The sequence below is a fragment of the Homarus americanus genome, unplaced genomic scaffold (assembly GCF_018991925.1).
Source record: "Homarus americanus isolate GMGI-L3 unplaced genomic scaffold, GMGI_Hamer_2.0 scaffold37032, whole genome shotgun sequence".
Lineage (NCBI taxonomy): Eukaryota > Metazoa > Arthropoda > Malacostraca > Decapoda > Nephropidae > Homarus > Homarus americanus.
The window spans coordinates 10,890,952-10,905,854 of record NW_024731852.1 but is presented as its reverse complement, the minus strand read 5'-3'; the positions used below and the strand labels follow the sequence as shown (position 1 = coordinate 10,905,854).

General features: G+C 40.2%; 1 protein-coding gene across 1 annotated transcript in view; it reads right to left on the bottom strand.

Moving 5' to 3' along the window:
* Window positions 1–12,824, bottom strand: part of LOC121868051 (putative helicase mov-10-B.1) — a 66,411-nt gene extending 53,587 nt beyond the window's left edge. The window contains exon 1 of the mRNA XM_042368319.1: window positions 12,690–12,824. The gene's annotated coding sequence lies outside the window, so the exon portion shown is untranslated. The remainder of the gene's footprint in view (window positions 1–12,689) is intronic.
* Window positions 12,825–14,903: the final 2,079 nt, after the last annotated feature.

Here is a 14,903-nt window from a genome sequence, read left to right as displayed (position 1 = left end):
TGACCCAGACCACGAGGCATACACTAGGGAATTCGCGGGGTCGGCTACTCAGCGACAAACAGCGTTTGTAGGGGAGAAATCCACTACATTATCGTCTCTAAACATCCTTTAAATTTCTTGTTAAGAGGGGCTGGGAAGAGTAATATTTTTAAAATGTTCAGATTCTGGATACTTCACAGCTCGTGAATTAGTGATGGCCAATTAGTGCAATATATACTCTGAGAAATTTCGGAATTCGGGGGGGGATACTGCGTAAATAAATTATTTAACAAGAAATCAACCAACCAAAGCAAAGCTAACCATATTTAACAAGAAATCAACCAACCAAAGCAAAACTAACCATATTTAACAAGAAATCAACCAACCAAAGCAAAACTAACCATATTTAACAAGAAATCAACCAACCAAAGCAAAGCTAACCATATTTAACAAGACATCAACCAACCAAAGCAAAACTAACCAATCTGACCTTTAGCTGTACATTTATACAGAACATGATTTACACCGTAGCCCTTAAAGATTCCAAGATGTGTATAACTAACAAATCTACGTGAATTTATAGACCACAAAGACTAGAAAGCATGTTTACAGGCAAATGAAGTCTTCCCCTATCTTAAACAAACAATTACAATTTGCCCTGCGAGAGGGCTAGTTTATTGGGCACCCCTTTTATCCTGGCCAAGACGAAGTACACAAATGTTTACAGCGCCCAGCAGGGAAGCATATGTACCTTAGAGATTTTTTTTTAGATCGCCCCCGAGGGGGCTAGTTTATTGGGAGCCCCCTTACGTCCTGTGCAAGGTGAAGGGCAGAAGCATTTACAGCGCCCATCTGGGAAACATGCGTTCATGCTTGCCTTTATGACTCGTGCATTAAGGGCGTAAAAACCTGAAGGGTCATGGGTTTTGTCAGCAATTTACATAGTGACAGAATGATGAATGTGTTGGGGGAAAATTCACAGTACAATTTATCTGTTTATGGCAAAGTGTGGCAGGTCCCTAATAATGTCAAGTGCCAGGCCTCTCTCTAGGAGGAGGGATATCTGGCCAGGGAGGGAAGAGGTGTTGGTAACGGCTGGGGACCTGTAGGAGGTCATAGGGCAAGTGAGGATGTAGTGAGAGAGGGTGTGAGAGTCGGGTTGCCCAAATTGTTTACAAACAGTGCGGCCAGGCTCAGGGTTGCCAATGTACTAGGCGTGGCGAAGTACAGTGTGGGTGGTGGTGATATGGTGTGGTGGCACAGGTGCAATAGGGGTGGAGGGAGGCACATAGGCATGGACAATATTGAGGGACATACACTTTTAGTTATTGTGATGGCGTGTGCGCCGACATGCCGGTGGGGTACGGGTAGCCGGGGGTAGTGTCCTCAGGTCCAGGTAGCCCTGGTGGAGACAGCACAGACACAGGAGCGGGCACAGCATGCGGTGGGTGGACAGGTTGAGGCACCACGTGTCGTGAAGATGAGGCACGACTTCGCTCGGGGGCAGCAGGACACACCAGGGCAGGTCCGGTAGGCGCTACACCAGTAGTGAAGGCCGCCGGCGGTGGAGTAGGCCGTGAGCAGGGGGGTCTCACAGGGTGACTACCAGCTTGGGTCAAACCAGAAGAAAGGAGTGACTGGGTGGCAACAGATGGCAAGAGTAGGTCGGAGACGGTGGTAACGAGAAGAGTTTTTCAATACGGTTGGTAAATTCTTGGAAGAGGGATATGATCTATGTCATGTCACTGAAGGGGGGTTGTGGGGGGGCACCGTGAGCACAAGGCCTGACAGCATCAGAGTAGAGACGGGGAGGAGGTCCAGTAGTAGTTGAGTTAGGAGACGGCCGGGACTGCTGTGTTGCAGCCAGGTGAGGCCAGGCAGGGGCAGGTGTTGTTGAATTGTTGAAGAAGGCGTTGCTAGAGATGGAGGGGACGCAGAGGGAGGCGGCTCGGTAGACTGGGGGAAGGCGTTGTGGTAGACGCAGCCTTTGGGGAGGCTTTTCCCCTGGGGCAAACGGGCGATGGGGCATTGTCATGAGTCAGCATTATACTGGCCGCCACAGTTACAACACCCGGGATCAACTACATAGCCCACACCACCCCTATTAAGGTGGTCTTTGATTTTCTGGGCACAGGCGACGGAGTTATGGTTACGTGAACAGAAGTGACATTTGGGACGATCACGTCGGCAGCAGGCAGTAAAGGTGTGACCCCAATGAGAACAGATAACACAAAAAGCAGGCCCAAGATGATAGGGTTCTGCATAAAGTGGAGGGAGGATTGGGTGGGCCTCCACAGTGATTGGGCATTCCCTTCCACTTGACAATGACAGCAGCTTGTGGGATCTTCCCCCAGTAATGTCGACATATGCTGAGTATACTAGAATTAAAGTCACACGCATCTTTGATGTCAGCATATAGGTCTATGTTTGTCTTTCGTACCCCCAAAATGTTCTACACTACTGAGGGTATACACAAACACTTATCTTGAAAATAGGTTCTTATTCTCGTACAGGAGATGTACAGGGGAACTAATAAGACAGAGCACTTCCACACCATAAGGACTGGTAGTCTCCACTCTTTGTATCACTGCGCGCTGGCATGTACAGATGCCAGCATTCACAAGCTGAATACATAAAATGTAAATATGATAATTCATATACATAACATGGTGCATAATAAATGGAAATATTACATAGGATTAATACATGTTCTGTAATACTTTACTATACATAATTAATAGAGTAATATATGAATACACAGCTTAAGGTACTACTTCGTGTCCATATTATACAATAGGGGGAATCGTTTCACTAGGATGTGGCAACATTCATCAGCGTCTACTGGGGGGGCGCACCAGGACAACCCCATCAAAGCCAACAGTACTAAGTATTTCATAGACCTCAGGAGTCTGACACTTGATAAAGTTACGGTTCTTGTCAGAATTGAATGTTGAGACCGTGTTGTCTGCAGTACTTCATCATCCAATTAAAGCATTCCTCTACGGTTTTCAGTGAGTCCTTGAGGAAGTGCAGATTCAGCTTACTTGGCTGGTTGGCAGAGAGCAAGGTGATAGGGTCCGTGGCATTGGTGTTTCCACTCCAGCTCATGTTTCCCGTAGAAACATTACCGTCAGTGTCATAATCACTGGGGTCTGACTCTTGAAGGGTGTTGGATTCAGTATGACCAGGCGAGTTGGTAATGGCATCCGTATCAGAGATGTCTGCGTCCACGAGAGAGCCTCTTCTGGGACGTTTATGTCGACCCCCATGCTGGCAAAAACTTGCCGGCAGAGGGGACCTTTGTGGGACGATTGGGTAGTCAAGAGCACCTCTGGGCACGTCTGTCCCCTAATGTGGTCACGCCACGAATGTGTATCTTAAACAGGTGCATGCTCCGGAAAAGGCTCTGACCTATGAACTTCAGCTATGACCTTTATCTTTGAGAGACTTGTCTGTGTCAAGTGATGTTTTGAGACAAGATGCTGGCATATCTAAGTTTGCATAATATCGGTCTTCGTGTGAGTCATGGAAAGTTAACTTTTGCAGGAAAATTTCAATGGAGGGGATCCCACACAGCTGGTCGTGCGTATGGCAACTGGCAAGCGGTATTAACAGTAGAACTGGCACGGGCACATATTGTAGTAAACTTTTTTCTTGTGACACATTAAGTGGTAACAACCGTCCTTGCTCGAATAAATTGTAAGATTCAATTTAATTTTTTTTTCGTTCTTCAAGCAACGCAGCAAAGCAAGAAAACATAGAGTAAGCTATACTTTGACGCCAAGAGAAGGTACTCAATAATCAACAAAGTTTTTTCTTCGTTCTATTCTAAGACTATTAATACCAAAAACAATCAAAAACGTTCTGGTAAGATGAAATATTTGGTAATTTGGTGATGTAAATTGCTTCAACTACACGTGTCATTATGTGCCAAACTGTCTCGAATTTATAAGAGAATTGGATTAAATAAGTCTGTTAATGGTCAAATTGTACAGCCTCGTTCAAGATTCTTCGAACACTGCTGGAGACAGCTGGTAACTCAAGGCCGTTTGTTTACTATAGTACGTAGTATAATATAATACGAAACAACAAAGCCCAACCATTAATTAAGCAACAGGGAGTTAAGTAACCAATCACCGATCACTTTTACATTCATTCATATTTTTTACTAAGTACTACAGTAAACAAACGGCTTTAAGTTGCCAGGTGTCTCCAGCAGTGTTCGAAGAATCTTGAACGAGGCTGTACATAAGTTAAATATTACAGATTCAATATTTTTAATCACTATATGTATCAAGGTGACATTGGTGTTGAATTGGGTTGTTTGTGTTTAATACATACAGTAACACAATAACTTTTCCACTTTCTCTGATGTTCTAGACTTTACTGTATACTACTTCGATTCTCTTTACCACAGGCTAGACTAAATATATCTGTAGACCGCGAGCCATACTGTAGTAGCACCAATCAAAATATGAGAGAATGGACCACTGAGCTCTTCTCCTTCCAATCATGAGTCTGTTATATTGACAAACAACTAATGTCATCCCCATGGAGGTTACACCAGACAAAAACCTCATCATTCCACTGTCACGTACATTGTAATCTGAGATCCAATGACGCATGACTTCAATCCTCAATATTGAACCATGTGGTATTATTATTATTGTTATTATTGTTATTATTATTGTTATTATTATTATTATTATTATTATTATTATTATCATTATTATTATTATTATTATGTATTATTATTATTACCCACAGAAACACAAACTCGCCAAGTACCATAAGTGGAGTAAACGGTACTCATGACAAGGATGGACTCACTAAAAACATACACTCATGACTTAGCACATACAAATGGCAGACAAGTACTGTAGTACTCACAATTAACACATTCATGAGGAACAAGTAGCTACTAGACTCGCAACTAACACATACAGTAAATGACAAACAAATGCTCACATCTACCATACTCATTATAAATAAATACAATAGAGTACAGTACTGTATTTAAGTCACATGCACTGCACTCACAAGAACTGCAACTACAAATAACAAAGGTTATAACAATCAAAGACACAACTAATGCATACCATGACAAGGAGCTACACTAATACATACTCAGAACAAATACGTTCTGTAATGTACTAACACAGTCATGACTAGCAAGTACTGTACTCATAACTAATACACAATGATATCTGACAAATATTGAAAAGTACTCATAATGAACAATGACTTACAGTTGCTAAGCCACAAGACAGACAAACATTCACACATGAATTTATCAGCTCAATGATAACAAGTCTCTCTGTGACAACACGGTTACAGGAAATGCTCCCCTCAGCCCTATTACATAATGCATGTAAATGTCAAATCTAACATGTCCTTATAGCCACAAACTAACAATGTGAAGAAACTAAAAAAAAAAAAATCATAGTACCTGTATGATACTGTATAAAAAACAACATATCTATTCAATTACAGTGTCCTTGGAATGAATATATGTATGCTTACTGAATTCGTCCTCTACAATGAATGCATAACCCTTCTAACAAACTTTGGTGGAATAGATAAGATATACTGTACAGTACAGTACAGGTAATGTACAGTACTGTATATACAAATGCATAATATCCCCTCCCCCCGTGCATAAGCAGTAAGGACATACAGTACTGTATTAAAAACTTTTATACAAGCACAGAAACGAAATTACAACATTACTTATAACACAGTCCAGCTACTTGTTTCATGCATTATATAGCAGTAAACTGTCGTGTCTTGCAAGTACTGTACCTGTATTACCGCATGACATTGCAAAGCACTTATCAGTACAAGATAATCAGTGAAGCCAAAACAAGCCATTGTGTATGTATAAGAACAAAATACTAAGTGCACAGTCAGTACAATTTGTTAAGTGTCATTTAACAGAGAATTTGGGAAAGTACAGTATTGCCAAATCATGAGTGAACTGGCATTGCCAATGTTTGTTATCTATGAAATATTCCTACTACAATATATTACACAAGTGGCAGTTCCTCAAATCCAGCCCAGCTATTATCATGGCAAACTGATTAAACCCATTGTGCAACTCTTGTTCTAAATTGTCAGTCAATGTGCAATAACCTATGTACAGTACAGTATACTGCTACAGTCTAAAAATTATACACTCAACTTTTTTTTAGCCCTTTTCAATTTCTTTCATACAGTGTACTTAATGCAGGGTTGCCAGAAACAAGAGCAACAACACACACAAACACACATTTTCCCTTCATTCATACAGATAGTTAATGCTGTTTATCCCCCTCATTTCTACCACATCCTTCCATCTGCTTCTTGGTTTTCCCCATCTCCCTTCTACCATCCATTTCAAACTTATACAGTACATACCGTACCCTATTATTAAACATCTTCCATTTCTTTCAATATGTTCATACATCCTGAGCTGCTCTCAACTCAGCAAGTCTTTCAGTTCTACATTTAATTTCCATACCTCCATTTTCTGCATCTTATTTACCAGTTCAACTACAAAAGCTTGAAGCTCCAACACTGAAACACTTGAGAATGTTGCCCTCGGCATCGACTTACAAGGAAAAGCAAATTGGTAAAAATATTTAAATCCCTCATTAGTTTGAATTTTTACTTGACACACTCCAGGAATTTCTGTACAGTACTGATTTTAGTGTTATGTTAAGAGTGATAAAATATTGTAATCTCTCACAGTGGTAACAGTAAACAGCAGTGGGACACTTTTATCCATGTGCAGTTTTACCGTTATTGCTGTACAGTGATCCCTCGGTTAACAAATTACCTTCCATATGATTCTTAACCTCGGTTAACGAGCATTTCCTCGATTAACGAATTCCTTACGAGCGCCCCTCAACATGTTTTTGCTTGCACACTAGCTGTCGTATTAGTCCGCCAATACAGTAATCGGTTCTAGGGCTTAAATTCCTTACTATTTTAGTAAATATCAAGAAGTTTGTACTATTCAATAATTTTAAAAGTCTTATATTATTTTTAGTCATTTCAACAATTATTTAACATAATTTAAGTACAGGGAAACTAGTTTTTAGCATGCCAAACAGCCTGTCAACACACCATACAGGTGTCAGTCTCTGTGTCTTTTCAGTGGAGGTAACATCTTGCTTCAGACTCTCTTCAACATAAACGCTTTTTTTTTGTGTTTCCAGTCAAATTATTGGTCATTTTGAAATATATTTTACATATTGATAATATATAGCGCAGTGTTGATTTAAAGAAAATAATCTTGAATTTCACCAAGTGAACTAAAATTTTATGGGTGAAATGGCACCATGGGGTGACTTCTCTTCCACCAGAATGCCTTCTCTTCTCCCTTCTCCTCCACCCCCATTCTAATTCCCATCATCATCATCATCCAGGAGCCTTCTACATGCACACATCAAAGTAAGTGTACTTTACTGCATTTATTTTTAGTTTGTATGTAATTTTCGGTGAGCTGGAACCAATTACCCAAAAACCCATTGAAACAATGGTTTCGGTTAACAAATTTTTCGGTTAACGAGCAACTTTCTGGAACGAATTGTGCTCGTTAACCGAGGGACCACTGTACTGTACCACCAAATGTTAACACTAGCACCACCACTTTTGAAGTGGAATACAGTACTGTACATGTACTGTATACAGTATAATGTTGATAATAGTAAAGAATAAGGAACCAGCTACCCAACAAAAAATATCTCTAGAAGAAAACTTATTCTCACCAGAACCCAAGAATACAGTCAACCCTCACTTTACGCGGTCCCACACGCGTTTCCACGTTTACGCGGTACCCTGCCGAACACTGAATGCTCACTTTCCGCAGTGTGTGTACCCTTTTACGCGGAGAGCGGCGCGAGCAGGGTGCGCACAAGGTCGCCCAGTCATCAAAACATTACCGAGTTCTTCACCCGCCACCCACCACAGCCGGCCCAAGTCAGTGATAATGATAGTGAGGATATGGACTTTTATGGACTTTGAGGGGTTTGACAAAGAGGCCCTGCAAGCCTCTGTGGTGGATAGTGATACAACTGATACAAGTGATACAACTGATACAAGTGATACAGGTGAGGGCCAATAATCTGCCCTCTGCCTCGGAACCAACCCCCCATCCCCGTGTGCCCAGTCATCTTTTCTACTAATGTCAGTGTTAAAACACCTAATATTATTGATATTTCTCTTAATTATTAATTGTGTGCATACCATCATAAAATTAAGAAGTCATTTTTACTACAACGTAGGTATTGTGTCTGAAAAAAAGGAGTTTGGGGTCGGCCCGGTCTCTATTTCAATTAATCCCATATGTTATGTTGTTCACTTTACGCGTTTCTCACTTTACGCGGGCCGCCGTGGGTTCAATTGACCGCGTAAAGTGAAGGTTCACTGTAGAGCAAATTGGTGACGGAATACGGTAGCCCTTTTTATGTTCAGGATTTTCCCCTTGTTTTCCTCTTAAATAAAGACAATCCCACTTGCCTGCATGAAGAGGACACCATTTCTGTTAAGGATGAACTTGTGTAGCCAGGTACAGTCGGCCACAAGAATAAGTACAGTATACAGTACACCTATGGTTCGTGTTTGAGACAGAATATCTGGTAACGCTGTCCTGAACAGAACAGACAAAATCACAAAATGACCTGTAATTTGTTTTGTTCTTAAATATATGTTATGAATACATTTGTTGTGAATGTTTTACTAGTGTCTTGTGTTTATATTACAAATACAGTAATATATTGTATCCAATAGTAAACTTGTTGCTGAATAGGATTGCAGTTATCATACAGCTTCCTCCTCCTCCTTCTCCCCCACTTTTTCTCTTCCTCTACTTTTTTTATACTGATGTTTGGATTAGTAAAGGAAGGAAGAGGAGTAAATAGAAGAATAAAGAAGGGGAAACAGAAAATAGTTAGAGATAACAGGTAGGGGGAGCTGAGTTTCATCATGCGTCTGGTTGCGCAGATTCAACATTGCCAGACCATTTTCGGACCTTACTGCTACAGTGTGTACAGTATACTTATTCCTGTGGCCTACTGTTCATTACAATATTTGGTTTTGGGTTACAGATATAACAATACTGTATGTGATAAAAATACTTAAATACTTTCTTTACATAAGAACATAAGAACATAAGAATGGAGGAAACTGCAGCGGGCCTATTGGCCCATACTGGGCAGTCCCGTTTACAACCAACCCCTATTGCTCATATGAGCATCCAACCTATGTTTGAAGCAATTCAGCGTATTCGAGTTAATGATGATATTTGGTAACTTGTTCCATTCATCCACTACTCTGTTTCCAAACCAGTGTTTACCTATTTCACGCCTAAATCTAAATTTGTCTAATTTAAAACCATTGTTACGAGTTCGCTCCTGGTTGGATAATTTGAGTACCTTTGTAATGTCCCCTTTGTTTAGCCCTGTCTTCCACTTATACACCTCTATCAGGTCGCCCCTCGCTCTACGTCTCTCGAGGGAGTGCAAATTAAGGTGCTTTAACCTGTCTCTATACTCAAGGTTCCTAATGCCCGGGATTAGTCTTGTCATTCTCCTCTGAATTCTTTCCAAGGATTAGCCCAATAATATTGTCACAGCAAATAACAATGCAAGACAACACCTGAGGTTTCCAGTAATTTCAATGAAATACTGTACAGGGGTGTACTGTATTACTTAAAGGTAATTATACCTTACCTAATCTAACCTAACCTTTACATCTAATTATTTTTTCTAATGAAATGACAAGTAGAATCAAACGGAACTAGAAAACTACAAAGTAAATATATACTGTACTACAGCAATAAAAACAAAAATAATAGCAGTAAGGTTTATAATTATTCGACAATATCAGCTGTATTTATTCTGTACAACTAGGTGTAGCTGGAGTACCCGGCTATGCACCCACTCGTTTTGTATATGTGAGCAGGAGTCCGAATGTTTCACATACATTAACAATAATACAGTAATATTCCATTTCATACTCACTAAGTACAGTAACACTGCTGCAACTTAAAAATACTTTTGTGTAGACAGTGATGATAATTTCTTCTTTCTATTAGACTACCCTAAATAAAACAGGGCAATTAAAAGTAGGATTTGCAATTTTATTACTGTATTAATATTATTTGTTTGGCAATACCTTGTACAGCACGTGTACACAAATGTGGCAGCTTCCCCCCAGCAACATTGTCCATTTCCTACACATAAACACTTGCAGAAATGTTATCATTACATTATACAATCATTATGATTCTTCATAGATAAGATGAACCAACAAAACCTAACGGTACCTATCCTACGATAGAAGTACAGTATATTGCTTTCACTATTTTAGATTAGGTATGGAAAGGGAGGGAAGTTGGTCGGTGGCTTTTTTTTACGGTGATTAGCCAACCCGTGCACAGGTCACTGACCCACCTTGAACACTTGACTGAAGAAGGGAGAACACCAAGAGCCTTATGATGCCCGCAGTTGCGGCTTCATTCTCAAAAACTCCCAGAATTGCATGTCAATCCCCCAAGGAACAACTTTCACAGATAAACATCATCTTGCAACTACTCATTTCAAATTCCAGAGCTTGTACATGCCCACAAGTCTTCTGCTGATTGGCTCACAAGTATCACATGACATTCAAACTTATGTTGATTGGTAGGGTAATAACTAAACAATGGATTTCCCAAGGAATTAATTTAAATTTCAGGGAAATAAAACATCAAAATAACTCAAAAACTATAAATTACTGTCAGAAACAATATACAGTAGAGTAAAGTATTTTTCTCTATCTCCCAATATATGAATCAATACAAGTGTAAAATTCAGTGCTTTGCAACTTCTAAATATTAACTCGTGTGTATACAGTGATGCACGCAAACGAAAGGTATGTGAAGTGAGTGAGTGGTAGCATCTTCATGAGAAAAACCATGGAAAAGAACTGAATAGGAAAAGTTGCTCGGTTAATGTCGTTTTTATCACAATAGATTAGGTTAGGTTAGGAACGGCTTATTTCCGCAAGAAACGAATGTCAGAATCAATTAAAAAACACCAAAATACACTACAAAAATGTCTCGTACCAAGTGCTATTCTTCCACCTGTTCTGGCATAATCATGAAGTAAGATAAGTTTTCTTCTATAGAGATTTTAAATTAGGTTGGATAACCCAGACCCTTGTTCTTAATTATTACCATAATGTTTACAAGAGAAGAGCAATATGTACATCACAGAACAGTACAGTGATAATTTTTGATAGAATGGAAAATATACTGTACAGTAGTTCATAAAATTATCAAATTACCTGAAGATTCGACCCCAGCTTATTTCAACTGAAAACTAACCACCCAAATACTACCTGGGGGTTAAGTTAGGACAGAATAGATTTAGGATAGAATAAGTTGGGTTAGGTTAGCCCTATAGGGTGTTAATCTTGAGGAGTATCTTAATAAGTTTGAGGAGAGAATCTTCAAGTGATTTATATTATCTAATAAGTTCTCATTGGCTCAGCCTATACAGTTTGTACATAGTGCACAGTATACATATAAAGACTAGCAAAACACTTCATTGTTTTCATCAAAAAAATTTCAGGCATTTCATACATAATGAAAATAATACTGCCGAGGTGATTTTTTTTTTATCACATTCGTCACTTATCAGTTTACTACCCGTTTGGGCGGTCTATCCAGTGTTAGTAAAGGAGGAAACCAGGGACAGGGAAACCTGTAGTGTTTGGTAGGGTCACACTGGATAACACCCTTCTCACGTGTGTATGGGCCGAGGCTCAAACCCTTGACATATTAAGAACATAAGGAGTCTGCAATAGGCCGGTTGGCCTGTGCATGGTAGCTCCTGTCGAGAGTTACTACCACTCTCTATCATCCATGGATCTATCTAGCCTCCTTTTAAAACTTTCCAGCGTTCCAGCACTTACTACAAAGTTGCTAAGCTTGTTCCACTCGTCCACCACCATTTGTGAACCAGTGTCTTCCTATCTCCCTCCAAAACCTAAACTTATCCAACTTAAATACGTTGCTACGAGTCCTATCTTGCTCGGATATAATAAGAACTTTATCTATATCTCCTTTGATTCCTTTCACCCACTTAAATACTTCTATCATATCTCCCCACATTCTTCGTCTTTCTAGGGAATGCAAGTTTAGTTTCTTTAACCTATCTTGATATGGAAGATTTCCAAGAGTTATGCGCGTTACCGCTGTGCCACCAACACCTGGAGGCAGTAATATACCACACCTGTATTTTTTTTGGTAAAATTATCATTTCAGTCATCCCGATGTTTTTCCTTTTTTGGGGGGGGGGGAGGGACGTGCTTTGAATGATTTTAATCTTAAGTAACCAAACCCTAACCAACCTAACCTAATCTAACCTAGCTACAAAATCCAGAAACTATATCTAAGCAAACCTAATCTAGCCACAAAATCCAGAAACTATATCTAAGCAAACCTAATCTAGCCACAAAATTCAGGAACTATATCTAACCTAACCTAATTTCCTAAAATTCGCTGGATAACCAAAAGGATGGTTTTGTCCTGTGCACACGACCTCCACGTGACCACCTTATCGCGTCTCCCTACACACACTGCACTAAAACACCTAACAACGAAGCCAACAAGAGGATACATTACTAATACATGTACATAAATGTGCCTAAGTATATATTTGACAATCATCGGGAATACTTACCTACTGACACAGCAAGTAGAGTGACTTTTTATACTTGGTAATCCACTCACTACAAAACGCACTGTCGTGTTGTATCGTGTATGGCGACTGGCCTTGTGTTGTGTGGCCAGGCGGCCGGGTTCACACTCTACCTTCGGGTCCAGAGATTCAATCTTTACAACTCCTGGTCCAAGTCCAAACAAATATGAATATGTGTTTGTGTGTTGCGTATATTTAGAAAACTTTTCATTCAGTTTCAGAAGTTTTTTACTTTTATTTTTATTATTTTCAAGGTTAAGAAATAAAATCTTATTATGTCAAATCACATGGAGGTTACTGTGCCTACCTAATTTACCAAAATATGCATTTGAATGATTTCCTAAATAAAATGTCAGACAGCAATCTGAGTATTTTACATTGAATAATAATAATAATAATAATAATAATAATTGACGGTTTATTGAAAAAGTTCTGAAGCCCGAAGTCGATTGTCCTTACTTGGAGCTGGCGGACGCTCGCCCCACAAGGGGTCACAGCTCAAGATTGAAGAAGCCGCAAGTCCAGAAAACTGTACGGGCCAACTTTTTCGGAGTGAGAGTTGTGAACTCTTGGAATAATCTACCAGAAAGTGTTTTGACGGCACCGAGTGTGAGCTCTTTCAAGACCAGACTTGACCAACACTGGGGCAGGTTCAGGTACATTCAGGAGCCGGTGCATGCCCAGTACTTGCCAACAGGGCGTAACAGAGACGTGACCGATCGCTCGGGCGGCTAGCGAGCCGATCAGTGGTGAAGAGGATAAAAGTAAAAGTAAGTGCAGCGTACTTAATATTGGAAGAACAAGTACTGTCAAAGTATACAGCCTTAACCAACATCAATCCTAGAGAAGTCGACTTGTGAAAGAGACTTAGAGGTACTTGTAAGTCCGGACCTACGGCCGAGAAAACAGTGCGTTAATGTTCGAAATAAGGCAAACAGATTATTAGGTTTTATATCTAGAAGTGTAAGTAATAAGAGTGCAGAGGTCTTATTACAACTATATCTTGCGCTAGTTAGGCCGCACCTCGATTATGCGGTTCAGTTCTGGTGCCCCTATTATAGAATGGATATCAATTTACTGGAGTCGGTGCAGCGAAGAATGACGAAAATGATTCCAGGACTTAGAAACCTTCCATATCAAGATACGTTAAGGAAACTAAACTTGCATTCCCTAGAAAGACGAAGAGTGCGGGGAGATATGATAGAAGTATTTAAGTGGGTGAAAGGAATCAATAAAGGGGATATAGATAAAGTTCTTATAATATCCGAGCAGGATAAGACTTGGAGCAACGGATTTAAGTTGGATAAGTTTAGGTTTAGGAGGAAGATAGGAAGAAACTGGTTCACAAATAGGGTGGTGGACGAGTGGAACAAGCTTAACAACTTTGTAGTAAGTGCTGGGACACTGGAAAGTTTTAAAAGGAGGCTAGATAGATTCATGGATGATAGAGAGTGGTAGTAACTCTCAACAGGAGCTGCCATGCACAGGCCAAGTGGCCTATTGCAGACGCCTTATTTTCTTATGTTCTAAATGTTGTGTAGCGGCCGTAGCCTCTTGATGTCGTTCGAGTGATTTGACCAATCCTTGTCAGAGATGGCGAATGGATCTGGGTCCACGTTTTTGCAGTCACGTTAGATTATATAATTTATAACTATACTTTAGTAGAGTCTATTGACACCCAGATGTTGTTTTAATTTTTTCTATCAGAAAATGCTAGGCCAATTTACTTGCAAAACACGGTGTTCTTTCTTCCGTGTATGGAGTTGTTGTTTTTGGCTGAGTAGACGAACAAGAGTGTGTTTTAGCAAAGACTATGACTTTAGATCCTTATTGGGTGATAGTTGTGACGAACGTGATAGTATGGAGAAAGTGAAGGTGGAGGAACAAGTATTGTGTAGGAGGAACAAGTGAGGAAGATTAACTGATTGATTGTGGTAATTACATCCCTGGCAAGTGAATGAGGAGGTGAAGGAACAAGTAGAGGAGGCGGTAGTGTGGAGGAAAAGGTAGAAGAACACGTGGAGGACTAGGTGAAGGAACAAGTAGAGGAGGCAGTGGTGTGGAGGGAGAGGCAGCCGGTGGGGGATACGGACCTCCTTAATATTGACGGAGATTGAACTGAGGTAGCATCCACCGTCTAAATGAAGTGGTTGCCGTCGTCACCATGAATCATATACTAGTAAGTATAGTTCACCA